This window comes from Papio anubis, chromosome 2 (genome assembly GCF_008728515.1).
Source record: "Papio anubis isolate 15944 chromosome 2, Panubis1.0, whole genome shotgun sequence".
In the NCBI taxonomy this organism is placed as follows: domain Eukaryota; kingdom Metazoa; phylum Chordata; class Mammalia; order Primates; family Cercopithecidae; genus Papio; species Papio anubis.
Genome location: NC_044977.1, coordinates 30629215 through 30648793, shown reverse-complemented (window position 1 = coordinate 30648793; position 19579 = coordinate 30629215). Strand labels below are relative to the sequence as shown.

The following is a 19579-nucleotide window of genomic DNA, read 5'->3' as shown; positions in this document are numbered from 1 at the left end:
TTTCTGAACAAGATAGAATATAGGCAAACCACAGTTCTCTTAAAGATGCTTAAAATAAATTATTTGAAAAGAATGATATGCTTACAATAAAAGTTTCTGACCCCAGTTCTTTGGCTTACTGTGTGAGCGCAGACCAGTCATTTAACATTTCCAGAATCTTAAAGACCTTGTCTCTGAAACTGGGATAGCAATATTTCTCTGCCTACACACAGATCTCATAGGGTCGTTCAGAGAGTAAGACAGAAAACAAAGTGGCTTGAATGATTATGTACTACTTTTATCACCAAGTCAACATTAAAACTGTATTCAAAATAATAAATAGTTATTAAAAACTAAGATATAATTTAAATACTGTTTTCTCCCTGTAAACTTTATGTTAAAAGTTTCTGAATTTGTATTTTCCAAAGTATGAAGCCTCCACATTTCAGTAATGATGCGGAGGAGATTCCAGCCAGATTTTTAAAATCTCTGAATTTGTTGTTAAAAGATAGATTGTTGTCTAATCAGGTTACTTTGTGCTATATTTGTGCAACCAAGTCTTTGAACTGAAATTCCAAACTTAAAAAAAAAAAAAGCCTTATGTGCTTCTAGGATGAGGGTCTATAGTCAGGACCCTGGACTTTACTATAAAATCGTAAAGACCTACCTGTTAGATCTGAAGAGAGAATTGGACACCACCCTCACCTCTTGTGACTTTTCTGGAGTTCTCTTCAGGAAGGAAAGTGAAGTTTGCAGAAATGTCCTATTTCTTAATTGATTTCAGAGATTTTTATTAACAGGATTTTCCTCTTTTTACTTTTCCTGTTGATGTGTTCTCAAGGTAAAGTTTAACATAAATGAGAAGTAACTCTGTCTTTCTTATAAAATATTTGGACTTAGATTAACGGGAGAAATAAAGTCATTATAAGTATGAAGATAGCCTTGCTGATGTTTTAAAATAATATTTAATTGTACAAACATGTGTTTTATATTTAATGATGAGAGAAAAAAGCAGGATACAAATCTATACATATATGGCATGATAACAGGTATGCAAAATATTTGTATGTTTGTGAATACTTATGTTCGTAGAAAAACGAAGAACACTAGAAGGAAATAAACCGAAATATTAGAAGTGATTATCACCGGTTAGTGAGCTTACAGGTTTTCTTCTCTTTATACTTCCCTATATTTTATAAATTGCCTACAATGTGCATGTATTATTTTTATAATCATAAAAAAGGTAGCAAGAAAGTGAAAGAGCTTTGCTGCTAGGTGAAAAGTTGGTGTTTGTATTAGAAACACAATTTCATGAATACATTTTTCACTAGTGCCAACTCCGGAAGTTGGGAAAAAGACCTTCTCTTATTCTTCCCCCCATTTCACTTCATCTGACATGTAGGAGTTTCTTTTAATGATAGATTTCACTGAGGGAAAGGCACCTGGGGTAAAAATCAAGGGAGATTGCCTTACACTGTGACAAAATCTTTAGAACCGCCTTTCTGTCTGGGCCATCAAACAGACTGAAAAAGGTGTAAATCCTTTCTGTTTTTTAAAGTAATTTTTAAGGAGACTTCTTACACATTGAGATACACATTTAATATTTTTAAACCTCTGGCCTATTTCCAAATAGGATTATCACTTCCACATTAATATTTCTGGTCTTTTATATATATTTAGGAAGTCAGGGCATTGGTACCTGCCCACTAGACTGAAAACTCCATGACCCTAGGAACCATGTTTCTTTGCTTGTTTGTCTGTAATTAATCTTTGTATCCTCGGCATCTAGCCTATGGCCTGATAACTTACTAAGTGCCAACAGAACAAGGTGGAAGCAAGCCCTTCAGCCAACTGACCAGGATACAGAACAAAGCTCTTTTCCCTTCACCCTGAGGTGTCAGTACCCTGATGGACAGAGAAAACCTGAAGGACAAACCTGGTCAAAATGGAACCGAGTAGATCCTGCCAAAATATGGGCAAATAGGGGAGGAGCAGGTAGAGGAAGCCTGAGGAATCTGGCTGGAATCTCCTGCACGTCGTTACTGAAGTATGAAGGCTTCATACTTTGGACAATACATAGCAAAGAACATTGGTAAAGCTCTCTAGCTTGTTCTCCCCTCCCCACTTTTTAATTGAAAGGGATGGATTACAGATGACTGTAAATTTACTCTAAAATGTTTCAGAAAGGGTTGGGACAGGGCCCAGGCTGACAAAGTGACAAATGTCTGTGTCAGTAGGCCCCACATCTGCAAGAAATGGAGACAGGGACTTTGGCATACAATATGAATGACCAGAACAGGTGAACAAAGCAAAGAGGGGCCAGGTCTTGGGAACAATCAGCTTAATGTGACTTCAGATAGACCCCCCTGTTACTGAGTGAAACTCTGTAAACTTAGGACAGAGGTCAGGAATGGCCTTTGGGTTTGGGGTGAGGGGAAGGGCAGACGTATGTCAAGTAGCTAAGAAAAGCTGTTGGGACATTTGGCTTGAGGAGGCTGAGAGAAGAGGTGGATGGTGTGACATGGTGCTAAGAGGCCTTAGCTGGCTGACCTGAAATAATAAAGCAAGCCACCTTTATTATGATGATGATGATTTAATATTTATTATTATTCCTCTCTTTTGAGGGAAAGCAAGAAAAGACAACTTGGTAACCACCACATACATTCAATTTGCTGACATGCATATAACATGTGTTCAAAGACTTCCCTTCATGCAGTAAAGCTGTGGAGATTCTTATGTCTTCAGTTACTGGTTGGAGTGTGTGAGGATCCAAATGGCTCATTATGAAAAAGAACATTATGGAGAGCTGAGTTCCTAAAGCTGGAGTTTCAAGAGAAATACCACTTTTCTTCCCTAGTAGTGACAGAAGGAGCAAGCGTTTGAGGTGCAACTTTAACAGGCCTTAGGGAGTCAGCGCCTTTACCTAAAGTAGTGCCTCAAATGGTAAGAGTTTATAATGCAGGGAGAAACTTGAGAAAAATATGAATAGAGGCTTCTGAACCTCTTCTACCTGGATAATCTCAACAGCTCCATGTTAAGGCTGTATGTGGTTTTCAAGAGATTCTCTATCATCTCTGGAGAGACTTGGACACAGGAGGGCCAAATTATCCTTATTCAATGCCTAATCTATTCCAGGCATTAGGAATCCTTTTGAACTAAAGTCACCAAACAGCAGCTTTGTGCTAGTCAAGCCAGATCTTTGAAATCTCAGCCTTCTGTCCTGGATCTTTTCCCTCCCTGGAGCTGGCTGTAAATCTGTCACTCTCCTTCTACCATATCCTACCCACTGTCTCTAGATTAGCTTTCTCAAAACACTGTTTTCATCATATTGCTTTATTTTCCCCTTCTGCAGTAAGTAAACTTTAATGGCTTCTTATGGAGCATTGGGTCTCAAGATGTTCTTGAACCAGTCCCATGAGCATTACCTGGAAAGTTGTGAGAAATGTAAATTCTGGGGCCCTACCCCAGACCTACTGCACACCTGTAATCCCAGCACTTTGGGAGGCCGAGGTGGGTGGATCACGAGGTCAGGAGATGTAGACCATCCTGACTAATATGGTGAACCCTTGTCTGTACTTAAGAATACAAAAAAAGAGCCTGGTGTGGTGGCACACGCCTGTAGTCCCAGCTACTTGGGAGGCTGAGGCAGGAGAATCACTTGAACCTGGGAGGTGGAGGTTGCAGTGAGCCGAGATCGGGCCGCTGCACTCCAGTCTTGGGGAGAGAGCAAGACTCCATCTCAAAAAAAAAAAAAAAAAAAAAAAATTTTTGCTGGTAGGGCCCAGTGATTTGTTTAACAAACCCAGCTGTGTACTAGAGTTTGAGAACCACTGCCGTAGAGAGCTCTTCAACTTAATATTCAAAGCACTCTCCTCTCTGCTGTCTTACAACACTTGCCTCTTGTATTGCCAATTGTATGGCACTTATTCATCCTGTCATATGTTATTATTATTTTGTTTGTATAATCTGATGTCACCTTCAGAATTATAAACTTCTTGAGGTATTGGTCTGTGTGTTTTCTTAACTATAAAATCATAAAGCTAGAAAGGACTTGGAAAAGCAACCCCTGAATTTTGCAAACTTTTGAACAGTACTATGCATATAGTGGACATTCAATTAACATTTGTTGAATGAAATAACATGCCCACAGAGGCCCCTGAGGTGAATTGAGACTGCCAAGACTTCAGTGTCATCATCTTAATTTAGATCATTGCTTTGGACACCCTCCAAGGGTTTGCGAATACCTGGGGAAAGCCTTGGATGCCATTGCCAGCTTTTCCCTCATGGTCTTTGCATGGGCTTTGGAATTTTCTTACTGAATGCAAGGCAGTGTGGTGGTTTGAGATACAAATAGCAGAGCATTTGAATTGAGAAGAAAATACAAACAAAAGCAACATTGGTGTTTTTATCTTATTGCTGCTTTGAGACTTGACATGAAGTATGAATCCATCATACACAAGAAATATATCTTGCCTGGATATCTAAAGCATAAATAAAAATTAATTGCAGCATGCAGCTGTTAATTATCAGGCTTTGGAGCATTCCAGAAGCAGTTGCTCATGAATACTTATTCAGCTAAATATCACTTGCTCATTAGGACATGCCAACGTTGGCTCTGAAGATACTTGCCAGTTGTTGATTCTTGTTGCTTCTGTATAGTCTAGGGGTCTAGGCTGCCAGTGGTCTGGCTGTTACATTTTAGGGGTAGGCCGTCACAACAGAAATGGGCATGTATGGCTTATGAAACTAATCCTTCTTCATCTTATGAGTGTTCATACCAAAAGAGGAGATCCTTGACTTCCAAGGAGGGCTATGTGGTTATTCTTCTCCAAAATGAATTGAGCCATGGGTATGACAGACATTTTGTGTGTGCATGCCACTTTGTGGAAGGCAGTAACACATAGTGGTGTGCTAAATACATTAATAACTTTGATATTGCATTTTTATTATTAGGGTTCAATGCTTTAGGGCCCCATTAGAAGATGTTGCTCTCAGAAGAATGAAAAAACTTGAAAAATGTATTTATTGTTTTTTAGAGAGAAGACAGAGCCAAAAGACGTCTTTGTATTTCAGAGATGAGAAGAAATTCAGAAAGGCGATTCATTTTCATAGGTTAAATTTATACACTAATGAAAAGGAGAGAAAAATAGGAAAAGGGTTACTTTTATTTTTCATCTTCTGTGGACAGTGGACTGAGCAGCAGAAATAACCTATCTTGTTAGTATAGGTCAAATTCATTAAAACAAACGTACATGAATTTTCTTGATTATATGTTCAACTGTTGTACTGAGATTTGATTTAAATAAGAGTGCTGCTACTTGTTGCTTAGAAAGTTTCAGGGTAATTATATTGATTACAAAATTGGAACTATGGGCCTGGTTTTCCTGATCTTGTCATTGTCAAGTCCTTCCTAGTTTCCAGTCTCTGCAGACCTCTGCTTACCATGACTTCAGCCTGTTCACTCAGCCTTCTAAGCTCCCTGTGGCCAGGCTTTACCTGGGAGAGGAGGCATTTAAGGAGTTCCAATCTAACACTTGTTCCTTAGCATCAAGTTAGTTTGGCTTCTGGTCTGCCGTTGGCTTTTGCTGTAATTTCTATAGTCATGTATGTCTCTCATTCCTTGGATTCAGTGTCTACCTTATGCTGAAGTTCTCATACCTGCATTCTTCTCCCATTACCCAGAATTGAGTTCCTGTTTTAAAAGTTTGCCAGGTCTGCCCAGGTCCTCTGAGAACACCTAAGACCCAACATTACATTTGCTGTTCTTTCTCTCAGCCACCGGGGTCCAGCTCCTGCTCCACAGTCTGACTGTGGCTCTACTATTGTAGATAAGGCTTTCTGATGCTGCCTGCCTAAATTTTGGGACACGTTTAGCTGCTTCTTGGCACCAAGCCGTGCTTTCGTATTGAGTGAACTTCTGCTCTTTCATGTTTGCCTCCTGTTACCAATTTCCTGGCTGCATTATCAATCCTTGTGTTCTGCCATATTCTTCAGATACTTTGTTCTGCTTGCCAGACTGGACATCCTCCCAGCACCTGCAACTGAGCCATCCCCTCTGATGGGTAGGTCTAGTTTCAGGTCCCAGTTTCTTCCCTCGTGACCTGACCCGGCAGGTGTCTGGTTTACCAAATTCAACAAATGTAAAACATGCCCTTCTAAATGTTTGTTTTAAATACAATCATTTAATCATTTGTGTTTCAATTAGGTTTACATTTAAAGAATTACTCCCATACTTTTTATTACTCTATGTAGATTGTGGAAATTGTTGCCTTTCCCTATCTGCAGTTCTTTTAAGTAGTAACATGCAAATGAACCTCACTTTTAATTGAAATTCTGAGAAAAGTTCTTAGGGTAACTTTACATTTAAGGGTGCTTTAATTTGAGTGAATTGTGCCTGTTTATGGCCTGATGTCCAAGGCAGAAACCCTGGGCCTAATTATTGTACTTATTTACCACTCTCAATTATATTCTAGATATGAGGAGTTGAAGAGCAAGAAAAGAAAAAGCAAAGCAAATATATGTGTGCATGAGTGAGGGTGTGTGTGTGTGTGTGTGTGTGTGTGTGTGTGTGTGTGTGTCTTGTGTTGAGACTGAAGGGAAGGTAAGGGCAGGGGAAAGCACCTCTGTTCACTTGACAAATGTAAAAGGGATCCCTGTTAATATAACCCTATCACTGATGTGAGCACTTATTATAGTGTTTCAGGCAGTGCGCTAATAAGAACTGGGGTTACTTCATTTAAGTCCAATTAAATAGTTACTAATTTTATTCCTACTTCACATGTGGGAAAGCTGAGGTTCGGAGAGGTTAATTTACCTGAGTTCACACAGAAAATAATTGCTGAATCAGGAATTTGGACCCCTTTGGTGTGACTCTAAATTTGAGTCATTCAGATTATACTGCTTTCCTCTTCTTTAGTATGATGTTTCCAGATTATTCTTGTGTAACCTGAGAAGTGATCGGGAATATGGAGGAAAATAAGTGACACTAACTAGTTATAGTAACATTTACTAGTTAAATTCTCTAAGGGTTTTTGCATACAGTATCTGCTTTATTTTCAGAAAATAATAAAGTGAATGATATTGTCTTCATTTAGGAGGTCAAAACAGAGACTCAGAAACATTAAATAGCTCCATATTGTTGTGTGTAGCTGTAGTTTCTTCATTTGACTCTTGTTTACTATTCCTCTGTGAAAGTCTGCTACAGTATCCTGACAATGGACATCTGATTTTTCTCCAGGTTTTTGCTATTGTAATAGTACCACTATGAACATTGATATGAATACTTCTAGTGCATATTTTGCAAAATTTTTTCTCACCTACACACCTTAGAGTATGTGTGTTTAAAATGCTAATTTAAAGCAATAAATTAAAAAAGAGGGCCATGCATGGACCAGTGGCCAGAAGGTGTCATAAACCAGTGATTTTGATTAAACGAATTCTATGAACTAAGGTAAAAAATAAATATCTGTAAACCTGAGACCTCATTTTTCTCCCCAAAAAGCAATCACCTGACTTGGTGACTTATCTAGGGCAACAAAATGGTAGAGCTGGTTCTAACCCCCAGTTCTGTAATTACAGACAATTCTTAGGCCTGTCTCACTTTAACACATGAACATTATTCTCTCTATTCTACCTGGGTGCCCTGAGAACTATAAACTTCACAGGTTCAGAGGAGAGATTACATACCACTGAGTTGCCAGTCTGTTTTTGAGAAGAGATTTGGTTTTGAGAAATTACTCCAGAGTGTTTATATTGCTTCACCTGTGGGCCTGTGTGCTGTTAAGCTTGAAATGAAAAGAATGACTCTGTGGTTTAGTTTTATGAAGGAACCAAAGCCATAGAGTTATGATCCAGTGCATATAACATTGAAGGATCACAATTTAAAGTCCAATAATTCTTGCCATTTGTCTTCACAAGAGGATCTCAAAGAGTTTTATGAGAAATTATAGACTAAGAATTTGGGAGAGTTATGTTCAATTTATGGTTAAAAAAGGAAGTGCTAAAGTTTTCTGGAATGCTTCAAGGCTGTCATTAGAAAAGGCATGAAGAGAGCCTAGGATCATTGACTCCTGGCAGGATTAAATGCAACCAAACAATTCAGTGATTCTGAATGACTTCAGCTTTCTTTGAGTGGCAATTTTGCTTTTCTTGGGGCCCTACTAATTGAAGGAAAGCATAGAGGAGCCAGAGTAAATTGGTTCTTCAGAACCTTGAAGAAATATTGTGGTGGTCATATGAATACAGCTTTTGTAATGTATTCTCTTTCTAATTGTTTTTTTTTCTCTCTCTTTATTGGGAATTTTAAGGACTGCAATGGCATGAGCCAACAGAGATTTTTAAATAGCACAAATACAAATGGTTATTCTAAATTATATTTGGAAGAAACTCTACTTGAGGTATTTAAGTTAGTAAATAAAGAAACCAAATTAATATAGGCTATTTTAAGAATAAATATGGAATGCTATAAAACTTTGGTGATCTGTATACTTTCTGGTGGCTGGCCAATAGAATTTTTAATTGAATTACCACAGAAAATTCAGCGCAAAATATTATCAGATTTAACCACTCACTCAGTACATTATTTGTTACTGTTTTATTAGGCTAAATCAAAGGTTATAGCATCTCATCTTCTGCATTGATTTTCAGCCCAGAGGGATAAAGTTTTAAGCAAGGACTTAATAAAAGGATAATACTCAATTATTTTATTTAGAAAAGTAAAACTATTTTATGACTATTTTATATGTGCATTCCTAGCCTTTAAATAGTTAGACAACTTCATTGACATTCACATTCTGGAGCTTTGTAACTAGTCTGAGGTTGAACCTGGGAGGGGAGGTGCTGGGTGCAGAGGTCCTCATGGAGAAAAGACCTGCTGGCAAATCCAATGTCAAACATACCCACATTTCAGGCATATAGCCTTTGGCTATATTCTCTGAAAAGCCCCAAGATGGTGGACAGCTTGGCTGGAGTTTACAAAATTCCCCAGATAATCATTTCAGAATCCATGCATCTTACATTGTACTTACATTGGTCATTGTAAGTGGTTAGAAATTCCTCTTTTTTTACTTATTTTGTGTCAGTGTGCCTCATCTTGCAGCTGTTCTCAGAGTGCAGTCTCTAGACCAGTAGCATTACCCAGGAACTTGTTAGAAATTCAAATTCTCAGATTTTTGTTGGCTGCATACATGTCTTCTTTGGCGAAGTGTCTGTTCATATCCTTCACCCACTTTTCGATGGGGTCATTTGTTTTTTTCTTGTAAATTTGTTTAAGTTCCCTGCAAATTCTGGATATTAGACCTTTATCAGATAGGTAGATTGCAAAAATTTTCTTCCCTTCTGTAGGTTGCCATTTCACTCTGATGATAGTTTCTTTTGCTGTGCAGAAGCTCTTTAGTTTAATTAGATCTCATTTGTCAATGTTGGTTATTGTCGCAATTGCTTTTGGTGTTTTAGTCATGAAGTCTTTGGTCATGCCTATGTCCTGAATAGTATTGTCTAGGTTTTCTTCCAGGGTTTCTATGGTTTTGAGTTTTACATTTAAGTCTTCAATCCATCTTGAGTTAATTTTTGTATAAGGAGTAAGAAAGGGGTCCAGTTTCTGTTTTCTGCATATGGCTCGTCATCACTGGTCATTAGAGAAAGCAAATCAAAACCACAATGAGATATCATCTCATGCCAGTCAGAATGATGATTATTAAAAGTAAGGAAACAATAGATGATGGCGAGGCTGTGGAGAAATAGAAACACTTTACACTGTTGGTGGGAGTGTAAATTAGTTCAACCATTATGGAAGACAGTGTGGCAATTCTTCAAGGACCTAGAACCAGAAATACCATTTGACCTAGCAATCCCATTACTAGGTATATGCGCAAAGGATTATAAATCATTCTACTATAAAGACACATGTACACATATGTTTATTGCAGCACTATTTACAATAGCAAAGACTTGGAACCATCCCAAATGCCCATCAATGATGGACTGGATAAATAAAATATGGCACATATAAACCATGGAATACTATGCAGCCATAAAAAAAAGAATGTGATCATGTCCTTTGCAGGGACATGGATGAAGTTGGAAGTCATCATTCTCAGCAAACTAACACAAGAACAGAAAACCAAACACCACATGTTCTCACTCATAAGTGGGAGTTGAACAATGAAAACACATGGACACAGGGAGGGGAACATCACACACCGGGGCCTCTCGGAGGGTGGAGGGCAAGGTGTGGGAGAGCATTAGGGCAAATACCTAACGCATGCAGGGCTTAAAACCTAGATGATGGGTTTATAGGTGCAGCAACCACCATGGCACATGTATACTTATATAACAAACCTGCACATTCTGCACATGTATCCCAGAACTTAAAGTAAAAGAAAAAATCAAAACAAACAATCAAAAAGAAATGCAAATTTTATTGGATCAGGACCTACAGAATCAGAAACACTAGGGATGGAGCCCAATGATGTGTTTTAAAAGCCCTCCATGTGATTCTGATGTCTGCTACATTAGAAAACAACTATTTAAATTATGCTGATGAGTGTAAGCTTTTTGATAACCATCTTGAAGAGCTCCTATTCCAGTGTCTGATTCATGGTAGACTCTCAGTGTTACCCTGAAAATGGAAGATGCACTTAATTTGTAATGCAACAGTCTGTGATGTTTACTATTATATTTTAGTCTCTCTCTCTCTCTCTATATATATATATATATATATTTTTTTTTTAACTGTCTACTCAGGAATGAATAGTTGTCCTCACAGATTATTCATTTTCTTTTCCTTTGAGACTAGCTTTTCAGCTTTTCATTTAATATGAAAAAGGTCATCTTCAAAGAAAATGGTTGTTTGATGCTTCAGTTATTTAATTCTCTAACGAGTCACTGAGTAGCAGAGTTGGTTCATGCCAATCATTTCTTTCCCATTAAAGAAGGAAAGTCACTTCATTGTCAATAATGATTAGTGAATTTTTCCTCTAGTCTCTACTTCAGTACCATTCAAAACTTCAGTGGCCAAAAATTTGTTGTTTCAGACTTCTAAGTCGGCTTTGAGTCTGCTTAAGCAGCAAATTCATCCAAGGGCTGTGAACCTCTCAGCTTTGCCTAAGGTAATAGATGAAAATGGGGAAAAAAAATTCACAAAGAAAGTTGAAGTGCAACAGGTTTGGGGAGACAAATGGACTCAGATTATGATGTGAATTCATATGTTTTATACACCCAATTATTTCTAATGTGTGAAATCCAGGGAAATTATGCGCTCCAGACTCAGCGAGATTCATGTAGTACAAACCTCTTTTGCATCTTGTCAGGTAAAAGATCCATGTGGTTTGAATAGCATCCTTGCATGTCAGTACATCTAGTCCTTGGGGAAGAGGTTCCTCAGGATAGGGACACCAAACAATGGGTGTGTGTTCTCTGGGGATGAGATAGCTGATTCTGGGTTAAAAACTGAAAACCCAGGGATCATTGAGATTTCAGGGAGTCTCCACATGGACCAGCATAGGGAGGAAGGGATGGCCATAGCATGCTGAGAGTCTACCAGGAATACAGAGAAATCTGGTAAGGCAGGAAGGAAGTGGACCTGCAGGGGAGCCAGGGGTCTGAATGACCAAAGACCTCCTTAGGCAGCATTCCTTATTCATCTGATTCTAATACGTAGGTGGGTAGAATAATGCTTCTAGGATAGAATTGGACTGAGTGGTGTTAGCCACTACCTGAGCAGCTCTTTTCTGAGTACCTAACCAGACCTATTCAGCTTTGTCCTCCTCAGAAAGAGGCCCAGATAAAGGGGAGAATTCGTCCCTAGAGCCCAGGTTCTGGGAGGCAGTCTATAAAAATTTGCATTTTGAAGTCCACAAACATTGACTGAATGCCCTCCTGGTGCCAAGCACCATGGAGATGCTAGGGATCAAGTAATTAGAGAGTTCCTGCCCTCAGGGAACTCCAGGCCTTATGAAGGTGATAGATATTTAAACACCTTATTATAATTCAGTCGAATGGTATCTTTAGGGACAGAATGTTATGCAAGAATATAAATCAATTTTTTTCTGCCTGAAGAAGTCAGCTAAGTTTTCTTAGAAATGATAATATAGGTAGGCCAGGTAGTGAAGCGGGGCAAGGACATGGCAGGTAAAAGAATGAATGTTTAAAGAAGTATGGTGCTCTCAGGAAATGGCAAGCTGTCTGTTTCTGCAGCAGCATAAGATACCTGAGGGTGAGTGGTAGAGTTGAAGTTGGACAGATGGCATGGAATCAGATCATCAAGGACCTGCAGGGAGCAGAGCTTTAGTCAGAGGAGTCACATGATCAGATTTCTTTTAGAAAGATACATTCTAGCTCTTTTATGGAGGGTGGATTCCAGAGAACAGAGGCCAGACTCAGAGTAGAACCTTGTAAAAGTACGCTTGAAGCATGATGCAGGCCTAACTCAGGGCTATTGCTAAGCTGATGGAGAAGCCAGGTTGACTTTTTGAAGCTTGAATTTGTTATGTTGACTCCCTTTTTAGTCCTATCTCCACCTCTTTGGGGGCTTCTGTGGTTGACGCTCTTATAGTTGCTCTTTATAGAGGGAACAGAGAGAAGGTGGGCCAGCATTCTCTCATATTACATGGACCTTTTTCCCTCTCAGAGATTTTACCAAACTTTCCTCACAGTGTTAAACTAAACCCAATTACTAATATAAAGAATTTCATGTTAATATATTAGTAAATAAATTCGGTCTTTTGATACCATGTTTTGTGGCAGGTAATTATAACTGAAGTGGCCTACATCAAATGTATTAATTCATTCATGAAACTTTCATTGATATTTGCGATATGAAGGCACTGTTGGCTTCACTGAAGGGTAACAAAAAAGCACTGAATATCATCCTCTGGCAGAAATTGCCAGGCCTGCTTTATTCTCTATAGCCACAAGCCAAGGAACTTTCTCAAAGCATTTGGTTCATTTATTCACTAATCCTTCAATTTATAAGTCAACAAATATTTGTTCAGCATTTACTATGTGAAGGCAAATTAATGGCATGAGGTGAGGAACACATTAGAGGTGGAGTAAAAATAGAACAGAAAGTTCAAGGTGGACTTCAAAGTTCTCAGAAATTCCCAAATTTAAAAATACTCTCAAGACTTTGGGCAACTTAATCTTTAATACTCTGACGACTTTTGTTATTAAAGAGCATCTTGGTTTAGGAAGTAAAGTTTTAGCTTCTTTGATAACCTAGGAATCATATCTCTGTTTTCATGTTTCTCTGATAGTTACTTGAAACTTTGATCCCTGGACTCTGCAATGTGGAGCCATATTCACAGGTCACAGTAATTTTGAAAGATGAGCAAAGAAAGTATTTTCCATTATCTATCTGTAGGTTTTTCTATTGCTTAAAAAGAAACTAAATAGCATGGTTTTCTAGGCAAGTGTGATAGAAAATGTGGAGCCTAACTCCCCTCCCTCATCTTTTTAAAGGCCAATCTATGAATTTGTTTGAAAATTGTCCAATTTCAGAATTTAGCTAACTAGTTGTTTAAATGACTAAGGGTCATCAGAGAGCATAGAAGTATTATTTGCCCAGGCATATTTTGACCTCTTCTTTGACAGCCCTTCTTTTCATTGAAGAAACATTCTTTCTCATTCTAGTCTTCTGCTCTTTTGTAGAAAGAGAACTTGCTGGGAGTTAGGTGACTTGACTTCTGATCTCAATTTTGTGGCTAACTAGTTGTAGGACTTTAGGCCAGAGGTTGTCAAACTATAGCCTGCAGGCCAAATCTTGACCACCATCTGTTTGGGAAAATAAAGTTTTATTGGTGCACAGCTATGACTATTTGTTTACTCATTGTTTACGAATGCTTTCTTGCTATAATACTGAGATGAATACTTCTGATAATACCATATGGCCCACAGAACCTCCAATATTTACTGTCTGGCCCTTTACAGAAAAGGTTTACCAACCTCATCTTTAGGCAAGTCACTCTATCACTTGAGCCTCATCTTTCCCATTTGTAAAATTTGGGAGTTGGACTAGGTTGTTCCCAGGGCTCATGTCCTCTTTACATTGTTACTCTAGAACTCTTCTTACAGAGCAGTGTCATCTCACGTCAGTCATTTTATACTGGGACATAAACCTATTCATATTTTTATTCATTCAATTTACTAAGCTCCTAATACCAGAGTGGAACACAAAGTCTAAGAGCATCCCTGCCTTTGAGAAACTTATAATCTGGTTAGAAGATATAACTACAAGGTTTCAAACTTAAATTAAAATAGAAGGTAATAAGGGATAACATACCAAATTAAGTGATCATGTTTAAAAGATTTTAGAGGAGAAATATCTTTATGGACTGACATGATTAGGGAAATATCTGTAGGGGAGAGTGAGATTTTGTATTTTTTTACAGTCATCTTCATAGCCCTGTAAAATACTGGATTCAGTGTCCCTGTAAAGCAGTAGTTTTCAAATTTTAGGATGCATAAAAATCACCTGAATTAGTAGGAAAAAAAATGCAAATTCCTTACATCCAGCTTTCAAGATTCCAAGTAGGTCTGGGGTACTGCTTATAAATGAGTATTTTCACAAACACCCTGGATAATTCTGATACACATTCTGATAAGTTGTTAAATATATTACTATCCAGGAATTTATGATGTTTGGTAGAGTTTTAGTGAACTGTGGTTATGTGTGACTAGAAGGAACTCCATTGTCCATGGAGTAAGTACTTCAATGACTTTCTCTTTTTAGGAAATGTGAGATCTCTTCGGCCAAGAAGAACAACCTGAGGACTCTATTTCTGGAGGTAATTGAACTCCTTTAATAAGTTTAGAGGAAAAATCTGAGATCAGTACATCTTTTGTATCTATGATAGCTAAGGATACATCACTTGAAAGATTCACTGTACTTCCTACTTCCTTCAGCATTTGACTCTTGGTCCTTGTGAGCTCCTTGTTCCTGCAAAGTTGGCTGGGGTCACCATAGTCGGTCAAAAAAATCCATCAATGACAGAGATAGGGAATCTCCAATCTCTATCCCAAGATGTGTTCTCGATGACTTAAGCACATCAACAGAAGCTCCGGATGCAGAAGAGAGATTTTATCTATGGGAAAATGACCCTCTGAAAAGAAGTGTGAAATCATCAAAAAAGCCATTGGAGGGGACACCTGAGAGTCATGTGGCTGAAGTTTCACAAGATCCCACCATGCTTCTAGTCCAGAGGAGAAATCTAGACCCACTCCCCAAAAAGTATAGGCATCATAAGAAGGCCACAAGGACAAAAAGAAGGAGGAAGGAGAAAATGGAGGCCCAGTGCCCACCTGTTCCTCCAACACCTTCAACACCACCACAAAGTGAGGAAGATGAGGCTGTAGACAAAAAGCCAACTCTACTCAGTGCCCAGGAAGATAATCCTGACCTTCTCCATGAAGTAGGGGTGGCAAAATCCTGGGATTGTCACTCTTCCATAGGAAAAATAATGACAGCTCTTCACCTGGAGTAGGAAGAATTGGGGGTAAGGCGCTTGAGAAACAAACTGGGATCATTGGTCCCAGATAGAACATACAAGAATTGGTGGCCTGGCACCGTGGCTTATGCCTGTAATGCCAGCACTTTGGGAGGCCGAGGCGGGTAGATCACGAGGTCAGGAGATTGAGACCATCCTGGCTAACACGGTGAAACTCTGTCTCTACTAAAAACACAAAAAATTAACCGGGCAAGGTGGCGGGCACCTGTAGTCCCAGCTACTCAGGAGGCTGAGGCAGGAGAATTGCTTGAACCCGGGAGGCAGAGCTTGCAGTGAGCCAAGACTGCGCCACTGCACTCCAGCCTGGGTGACAGAGCAAGACTCCATCTCAAAAAAAAAAAAAAGGCTTGGCTCAGAGAGTCATGTCCTTTTTCCCTTTTGCACATGGTTGTTGTCTTTGAGGGCTTTGAACTTATTTATTTTACTTACAGGACAGATTACAGCGTCTGCAGGAAGAGGGTTCCAGTGTGATGCATCAGGAATGTCAGATCGAGTCCTGAGAGCTCTCAGTGGCTCAGAAGCCCAGGCCCTCTTCTCCTGCAGTGACATCCTCGGCATAACCACCACTCTGCTTTGGCAGTTTCCTAAGCTGTGTCTGCCAGACCTTCTCAAGGTCTAGAAGCAGAAGGTGCCCAGAAGAAAGGGTAACAACCAGGCTGAGGCAGGAGGTGATGCTGAGGTCCTGAGACCTGGCCAGGCAAAATCAGAGCTGAGCCTCAGCAAAACGTGTAGCCACTTGAAATTGATACAGCTTTCCTTTGTGTTTAGTTTTATGGTTCTCTCTGTATGTCATTGTTCCTCTTAATTGAGTTTTTGCCTGTCAAAGAGATAGAGAACTGCTTTTATGCTGAGATCCTCAAGCCAAAACCCACAGTAAAAGCAAAGTAAAACTTTGAGGCTTTCAACTTTTACTCCGTGGTGGAATTACTTCCTACTTCCTTCCCATTAGGTTAAAGGTGTGATTCTCTCTGGAGAAAGTTGTTCCCAAAATTCATGTGTATTTCACTCAGGATTGAAGTGATACAATTTCATCATTTTCGGTAGTGTTTCCTGATACCAGCAACCAAATGGAGACCTTTCATGTCCAACTCCTTTCATTTTCTCTTACCTTCGACTACAGATTCATTTTGTATTCTTCTTCACTATTTTGTTGAAATTCTGCCACTTTTTTTTTTTTTTTTTTTTTGAGACAGAGTCTCGCTCTGTTGCCCAGGCTGGAGTACAGTGTATGATCTTGGCTGACTGCAAGCTCCGCCTCGCAGGTTCAAGCAATTCTCCTGCCTCAGCCTCCCGAGTAGCTGGGACTACAGGTGAGTGCCACCACACCCAGCTAATTTTTGTACTTTTAGTAGAGAGGGGGTTTCACCATGTTGGCCGGAATGGTCTCTATCTCTTGACCTCAGGATCTGCCCGCCTCGGCCTCCCAAAGTGCTGGGATTACAGGCGTGAGCCACCGCGCCTGACCAATTCTGCCACTTTCTAACTTGAATAAGCCTCAGGATGTCCTGGTTGCTACACAGCTATCACTTCCTCCATCTCTAACCAATGTTTGGTTTCTTTTTTGTCACTTGGTAGTAAGGTACCTAGCTCTCCCTTCTGAAATGTACCTTTGGTGTTCTGTAGCCATCTGTATTGAAAGCATAGTCACACAAGGTAATGTTTCTTCCTTGTCATTCTGTAGTCAGACTTTCACAGAATCCTGAGTTCTTCTGAGAATCCTAAAGAAGATAAGTTCTTTAAGAAAAGTTCAAGATCATTTCATTTCCCTCTTGTTCTGGTATGCTAGGTTAATCCTTTTCCCAGGATGTAAGAGTTTAAATTAATCTTACACTTTCTTTTGAGGGAGTATGTTTAAGAAGAGTTGAGGAGTTTCCCTGTAGCTTTATTACTTGTTGTTATTTCCTAATTGTCCCAGTTTCCCAATTCATGTAAGAATAATAAATAAAAATGCAAATATAAATAAATGTGCAAAGTATCTGCATAAGAAAGAAATAATATAACTTATTTTCTTTTTTCCTTAGCACTGACTCTGATGATTACTATACGAAAATTGGAAATGTGACCAGTATGTTGGTTCTTTTCATGCCTGGAACAAGGCTTTGTACTGTTGGAAGAATACAGGTTTCAGATAAGGAAAGATCTACACAAGCACTTAGTTTTGAAACTTTTCTGCTCCCATGTGTCTTGACTCCTTACTCACACCAAGAGAAGGGGAGTTTACATCTCCTCTGATGCATTTGTGAAGGAGAAAGTATATGTTTCCAGGTTTCAAAGGTTGTGTTACTGTAGTTGGGAAGGGAATAGAATGAGTTGCAAGAGTGGTGGCAAATATCCTCAAGGATGCTTTAGAGGTAACAGGTTACAACCACATTTGAAGAAATTTCATGGTTTGGTGAGGATTTCAAATTAGAATTAGAGAAATTTTACAAAATGTCATAGTACTTAGAGTAAAATAGGACACCTTTCTAAAGTCAGTCATACTTTGATACTTTTAGTTGTCTAAAAAGTGGTTGGTTTCTCATTTTAAACAGTATTGAGTTTTCTTGAGTTAATTGACCATGATAAATGGGTTTTATTACATAAAATTTCAAATTATCGAAACTCTCTATATTTACATACATATTTTCTCCATTTAATACAAGAAGCACACTCCCAGGTGAGGCATAATGTACGAAAGTCCTGAGTCATAGAGCCTGTTATTAAAAGCTCACCAGAATGCAGATATTAGTGCTGCTATTATATTTTATTATTGTTATTATTTATCATAATAAGTGTTTCAGGTTAGTTGTTCTATCATAGAAAAACTATTAGTGGGAACCTAGTTAGCCATATCTTCAGCCCCATCTACAATACTGATTTTCACATAAAAGTTATTTGCTACAAATTTGGTACATAGGTTTAAAATAAGGAAAGATCTATATAAGCGCTTAGTTTTGAAATTTTTCTGCTCTGTGTCTTGACCTTTTACTCAAACAAGAGAAAGCGTGTTTATATCTCCTCTGATGTAGTTTGTAAATGGGAAAGTGTATGTTTCTGTTTCAAATTTTGTGTTGCTGTCTTTATGGTTTGAATTACTAAACATGATTTATGACTTAATAAACCTGCTTTTGAAAAATATACTTAGAAAAATAGTGTAGCTGTTTCAAAGTAAAAACAAATTTAAAAATAAAACTTACTACTATTGATGATAGAGCTTATGAGTCATTTAAAAAAATTGTTTCCCCTGCAAAGCAGATAAACAGTTTTGCACATGTATTATAAACAGATATAATTGACAAGTATAGAAGTGATCGTATTTAATGTATTTAGTTCTCTTTTTTTATCCCCAGGGGAACTTAGAGAACTAGGTAGATATCAGATGTTGCTGTACTCATTGCTACAGGCTGATTAAGCTGAGATTAAACAGGTCAATAAAACTTTTCCAGCAATTTTTCTAGATCACTTGTTTCGTCTGAAAAAGAATTATAATACAAGTTTTTAAACCAAATTATCGAACTACTAGTTTTGTGCTTTTGTCTTGTAAATGCGATTTTTTTGCTCTGGGTTCTTGTCCTAACGTTCAGTATCAAAACATTTCCTACTGACCATTTTGTTTTTGTCAACTTATTCTCATATTAGTGTCCAAATTCCAACTAATGCCTTTATTACTCACTGGGAAAATTTTAACATGAAAAAACCCTGACTAATGTAAAATTATACCCCCAAAATAAACCAATAAAAAGGGTTTACTTATTACTTGAATTTTGACAGAAATAGTAGAAAGTATCTAGTCCTTTCCTCTTATTTATCAGAGGAACCTGAAGCAGAGAAATTGAATAGCTCTCTCAAAGTGACATAGTTGGTTCGTGACAAAGCTAAAACAAATAATAGCTACCATTAGATTAAATCTTGTGCTTATTCACACATCAGTCATCTTCAGGCAATCTGCATAGGGTTGGAATGATAGTTTAAGTTCAGAAAGGTCCCAGGACTGGCAAGTCTTGATGCAGAATCCAAACCTAGGTCTGTTAGTCTCTGAAGCCAATACTTGTTACATTGTACCTCTCAGTATTATAACATAAAATGCCTGTTGCAAGTCTAACTGTAATATTAAGAAT

The 19579-nt window shown here is 38.4% G+C and overlaps 1 long non-coding RNA gene and 1 pseudogene across 2 annotated transcripts in view; both read left to right on the top strand.

The window, feature by feature from the left end:
• Positions 1 to 16387, top strand: part of LOC101023809 — a 170175-nt pseudogene extending 153788 nt beyond the window's left edge. The window contains exons 9-11 of the transcript XR_002520267.2: positions 14708 to 14762; positions 14881 to 15386; positions 15914 to 16387. The product of XR_002520267.2 is annotated as an uncharacterized LOC101023809 (transcript). The remainder of the gene's footprint in view (positions 1 to 14707; positions 14763 to 14880; positions 15387 to 15913) is intronic.
• A 371-nt stretch (positions 16388 to 16758) lies between these two features.
• On the top strand, positions 16759 to 18669 carry LOC103881767. Its single transcript, XR_643308.1, has 2 exons — positions 16759 to 16792; positions 17504 to 18669. It is a non-coding gene; the product is annotated as an uncharacterized LOC103881767 (long non-coding RNA).
• Positions 18670 to 19579: the final 910 nt, after the last annotated feature.